Genomic DNA, 6,308 nt, shown 5'->3' with positions numbered 1-6,308 from the left:
CTTACCAGGAGCCAGGAAAGCTAGAAAGAGGGCTGAAATCCACAGCATGTCTTCCTCTTCTGGGCCTTAGAAGGACAAGGACCAGATGATAAGAGGAGCAGAATACCCTCTCAAAACTGAAATCCTACTCAAAAAGAAAGTGATCCCTAGGACAGGAGGCCGTGACTTAGAGCTGGGCTTTCGGACAGATGTTACAGGCATGGAAGCACCTGAGGATCCCTCTAAGAAGACAACCAACCTAATTATGCAGAGTGGGTGGTGATAGGGGAGTCCAGGGGAGGGGCCCTGCCTCTGTTCCAACCCACTTCTTGAGTGTCCTCCAGTGGCAGGCTGAGAGTAGGCGCTCTCCAGAAGAGAAACCAGGAGCCCTGAGAGCACAGAACCACCAGCAGACTCACTACCAACACGGAGCTCACGGAGTGGGAAGGAGAGACTTGCCTTTCCCATGGAGTGAGCAGTCCTGAGTCAGGCTGATTTCCCTGAAATTCTGAGTGTGAATGTTAATGCTTCTGCCTTGGTCTTGTCTGGCAATGCAACGTCTTTATTCTTACCCTGAACCCCCTCATTTTTACATCTGTAAGTAATCTTTGAGGCAGCCAACAGCAAATATGATAAGCACTGAACCCGCTTTATTGAAAGAAATTAGGATCATATATATTGGTCTACATTTGACTCTTGTCAAAGGTAAATGGCTGTGTGTGTGTGTGTGTGTGTGTGCACTTTTGGCAGATCAATTTGTTTGAGGATTTCTGTTCGTCATTAAGGAAAAAAGGACGCGTCACGCTGCATTGCCACGTTTACTAAAAACAAACAAGAAAAAAGTGCTGTGTGCTATGCAATATTTAGGACATACTTAACCTAAAAATTATTTGTTGTTTATCAGAAATTCAGGGAAATGTAAATCAAACCACAATGGGATATCACCTGTTAGAATGGTTATTGCCAAAAAGACTAGAAACAACAAGTGTTGGTGAGGATGTGGAAGAAAGGGAACCCTTGAGCCCTGTTGGCAGGAGTTTCCACTATGTATAACAGTATGGAGGTTCCTCGAAAAATAAAAAATAGAACTACTCTATGATCCAGCAATTCCACTTCTGGGTGTTTATCCAAAGAAAATGAAAACACTAACTTGAAAAGATATATGCACCTCCAAGTTCATTGCAGCATTATTTAAAATAGCCAAGATATGGAAGCTACCTGAGTGTCTCTTCATAGGCAAATGGATAAAGAAGAAATGATACATATATACAGTGGGATAATAATCAGCCATAAAGAATGAAGGAAATCTTGCCATTTGCAACAACATGGATAGACTTGAGGACACTATGCTGACTGAAATAAGTCGGACAGAAAGACAAATACCATATGATCTATCTTATATGTAAATGTGGAATCTAAAAAAAAAATTGAAAACAAGCCCCTAGATATAGAGAACGGATTGTTGGTTACCAGAAGTGGGGGTGGGGGTGGGAGTTGAACTGTTTTTGTTTTGTTTTGTTTTATTGTTTGTTTAAATACATTGAATTTTCAAAAAGAAAGACGTCTTAGGAATTTTTAAAAATAGACAAAATGGAATAAAGAGTTAAAGATATGAACAGTTACTGACAAAAAGGAGCAATAAACATACTGAAAGGTGTTCAAGCACACTGTGACTAAGCATTTCCACTACGAGGCATAAATCCAACAGAAATGTGTGCAAGTGTCACCAGGACACAAGGACAAGAATTTCCAGTCAGTTCATGGTAGCATTATTCAGAATCTCCCCCAAATTGGAAAGATCCATGTCATTTAATACTTGAAAGGAAAGGGTGGTGCGTGTATGTAGTGTAACACTGTACAGCAATGTGAGTTAATAAGCTACAAACAGTATAATTAAATCTGACAAACTACTGAAAAAGTTAACAGAGAATACACACAGTGTGATTCTGTTCATATGAAGAAATGAAATTCAGATTAACTTGGGCAGCCTGTCTTTTATTTGGCAGCCTCACCCTCAGGAAGTGGACTCATATTTGCTCTTTACTCGGATTCATAGACGGATGGATAGGTGATCAAACAAGTATAGTAAAGTCACGGTAGATTTCAGCCGTGCATATACAGATTGTCACCCAGCACTTTTGTGAATATATTCAGGTTCTGTGGATGTAGAAAAATGCCCCTCTGGGTCACTGTTTTGGCTCCTCTCTCTCAGGTGACTCACTTTCTGCTGTCATAACAGACAGCTCAGTAGTCAGGGAGGGGATGGATACCAGCTGCTCTGTCTTTGCCTTAGGAGCCACATGTGCAGGGGATGTGCTGCTGCCACAGGAGCAGCTCTGAAAGCAGAGAATTCCAGGCTGTTATGCACGGAAAAGCTCAAGTGCCTGGGAATCCCAGAAAATCCTTGCTGGAGCAGAAGTCTCACAGTTTAAAAATAAGAAAAGAGAAAATGGCCATCACACTAGAGTGGAAAGAAAATTCTTAAAACAAAAAAACTAATCAGAGAAAACCACTTCACCAGAATGTTAAAAGAACTACCGTGTTTTCCCAAAAATAAGACCTAACCGGTAAATAAGCCCTAACATGATTTTTCAGGATGACATTCCCTGAACATAAGCCCTAATGCACCTTTTGGAGCAAAAATTAATATAAGACCTGGTCTTATTATTGCGGAAACACGGTAGAAAGCTACAGTAATGAAAAGAGTGGAATATTGGCACAAGATTATATTCATGGAACAGAATGTACTATAGGAGGTGGGAGTGAGGGAAGAATGAAAGAGAGAAAGAGGAAAAAAAAAGAGAAAGAAAATTAAAATCTTAAATTGCATTTCATCCTTTGGGCCTAGCATTGTTAGTAGTAATTATAACGTTGTTTATATGTAAATTATTATAAATTTATGTTGATACTGTTAAGAATCAACATTTTTCTATAAGGGACAAATGCAAATACAAATTTTTGAGAGTTTAGTTAAAACTCTATGATCTATAATTTGAATTCATTTTTTCTAAAATACACACATACCTGCTCACTTCAGCAGTACATATACTAAAACACACACACACGAGGTCTGAAAATTAAGTTCTTGAACTTGTTGCATCAATTTACTACCTTTTTTGATATCAGAGGAATTATTCATTATGAATTTGTACAACTGGACAAACAGTTAACCAAGTTTACTATTTGGAAGTGCTGAAAAGTCTGCATGAAAAAGTTAGACGATCTGAACTTTTCACCAACAATTCATGGCTCTTGCATCATGACAATGCACCAGCTCACACAGCACTGTCTGTGAGGGAGTTTTTAGCCAGTAAACAAATAACTGTATTGGAACACCCTCCCCACTCACCTGATCTGGCCCCCAATGACTCTTTCATTACCCGAAGATATAGGGAATATTGAAAGGAAGACATTTTCATGCCATTCAAGACATCAAAGGTAATACTAAGACAGCTCTGAAGACCATTCCAGAAAAAGAATTCCAAAACTGTTATGAAGGGTGGACTAGGTGCTTTTGTCAGGGCATAGCTTCCCTAGAGGAGTACTTCGAAGGTGACCATAATGATATTCAGCAATGAGGTATGTATATATATACATATATAGATATAGACATAGATATAGATATAGATATAGATATAGATATAGATATAGATATAGAGATATAGTTATCCATTGAAAAAGCTAGAAAGCAATAACAATTCAGAAGTAGTGACTACTCTTAGTATCTGTATTGTGGTATCAAATACTATTTTTACTAAAACTACCAGAACTTAGTTTGGAAATGGCTGAATCCAGGACTGGGCAGGAGATGTACAAGATAAACTTGTGACGTTTGTCTCACAAAGAAGCTGTCAGAGTGTCCGGCGGTTATGCCAAAAGACACAGAAGCCAACTTGCAGTGGCTGTCACCAGCCATAGAGTCCAATGTGCGTACCAAAAGAATAATTCCTACACAAAAATTTTCAAAACATAATGTATGAAAACACAACTTCACTAAAAAAAAAAGAGCAGGTGCTAAGGTACTATCTCATTCTTCTGAAAAGAAATAATAAAAGAGCCAAACATTTACCTTGCCATTTCTGTACCACAGCTGATGAACAAAAGTCCTTCTTAATGGAATTTATATAGCCAACAAATACAGGAGAAATTTTAAAATTAGAAAATGACGATTGTGCAACCTCTACTGACATATGGGATTTAGAAAACTATCATAATTGAGCTATAGCTCTATCACTTGCACGGGCTCTTTTTCTCTCTCTGCGATTCTATTCCTTTATCTCCCCCATCACTTTCTCCACTCTTTTTATCCCTCTATCTCTCCATCTTTATGTCCACAATTCTGATTTTGTCTGCTTCCTGTTGCTATCCATCCCTCTGTGTTTTTCTCTCTGTCTCCCTGTCCAGCCCTTTCTCCTTCTCCTCTGTTTTTCTTTATCTCTCCTCTGTCTATTGTCTCCTTATCTCTATTCCTGTCTCTCCGTCTCTCTTATCTGTCCCTCAATACCTGCCTCTATGTTTCTGTCTCTCTATGGCTACCTGCCTCTCTCTACTACCTTTCTTTCTCTAATTATCTATTTATATCTCTCATCTATTTTACAGTCTGCCTCCATCTTTCTACCTCTCTTTCCATTGATTCCCATTGTCATCAAGACTACATTAAATTCTTTGTTATTTCAACATCTGTGTCATTTCAGGATTGACATCTGTTCATTGGCTTTTACATATTGAGATGTTGAGATTTTCCTGATTCTCCATATTTTGAGTTATTTTGGATTGTAGTCTGCACATTTTGAGTATTATATAATGAGGCTCCAGGCATTGTTTAAATATTATGGGGAAAGTTGATTTTTTTCTTTCTTTTTTTCTTTTTATTGTTAGCAGGCAATTTACCCAGTTAGGGTCTCAAGTTCGTGCCTGCCTTTGGTGGGCAATCCCAACCAATGAAGTTTTCAGTCTTTGCAGTGCTGCTCAGATCTGTCCTGTGTGGGCGCCACCCAGTGGCTGGTCTAGGACCAGGGCTGTGGTCTGTTCATAGCTCAGTTTGCATAGCCTTTGACAGGCTCTTTAGGGTCGTGTTTATCTATGGGCAGCTTGGGGTAACCCCAGTGCAAACACCCTTGTATGAGATGTTTTCTTACTCTCTCTCCACTCCGCAAGCTCTACAACACTTTCCAACTCATAGGGGTCCCCCCTCCTGCCAGCTAAGTGTGACTTTAGTATTCTTGCTGTGCTGTGTATTTCCTGCAACTGGGTCCGCCTTTGGGGCCAAGCAGCGAGAGAATAAAGGGAAAATAAAAGCCACCAGGATTCTCTCCATGCTCAGAGTCCAGATTCAGGGGTTATAGTTGCATTTGACAAAGAGAAACTTCTGAGATATTCTAAATTAAATTCCAGAGGCCAGAGAATGAAAGAAAGAAAAGAACTATTGGTCTGTTAATGGCTGCTACGCAGTTAACAAAAATTTCTCACATCCCTGTTTTGCCTGCTGGAATTTCAGATAAATTTCCAGGTGGCTGTTTCCACATCTTATCTCCACCAAGCACCATCCAACTCCAGGAGCCTCTGCTTGTTCATAGGTGGGCTCTCCGGACTGCTACCCCAGCTAATTCACAGCAGTGGACACTTCTTTATGTGGACCCTGCTATCCCAGAGCTGGCCTGCTCCAGCTTTCCACCCCTTTGCTTATAGTTCATGTAAATTCTTTCACACCACCTCCTTTTCCCCGCTTCCTCCTACTTAATATATAAAAATGCTTGCAAAACTCTGGATGATGGACATGTTGTCTTTTCTACCTAGCTGGTGGTGGTTTAGACTCCATGTCCCAAGAGTAGTCTTTTGGCCAGTATTTTAGGCTGAATAAAACCTTGCTTTCTGCCATGGAAGTTAATTTTTTTTTAGTTTAACACACTCAATAAGAGACACAGAGACAAATGTGCTCACTGAAAAATTTTCAGAACTAGAAGTCACTCCTTGCAATGTGAATTCACTGTACCTCCTCAGTCAAGAGGTATAGTTTATGTCCTCATTTTTGAATATGGGAGGAACTTTGGGGTTCTAGTTCTGAGTCTACACCTCAAGAGGCCTAGCTCTCTCAGATCCTCACCATTGTCCTGAGAACAAGTCCAGGCTAGCCTGCTGGAGCCTGAGATACCACATGGAACAGAGGCGATTCATTTGAGCCAAGACCTGCTTGACCAGCCAGCCCCAGCCACCCATCACTTGACCACATGTGACCAAGCCCAGCCAAGGTCAGCTGAGCCTGGTGGGATCAACAGAACTGCCAAGCTGACCCATGGACTTGTGAGAATTACAGTGGTTGCTGTTTTAAG

The sequence above is a fragment of the Rhinolophus sinicus genome, linkage group LG09, assembly GCF_036562045.2.
Source record: "Rhinolophus sinicus isolate RSC01 linkage group LG09, ASM3656204v1, whole genome shotgun sequence".
Classification (NCBI taxonomy): Eukaryota; Metazoa; Chordata; class Mammalia; order Chiroptera; family Rhinolophidae; genus Rhinolophus; species Rhinolophus sinicus.
Note: the sequence above shows the minus strand (reverse complement) of the source record.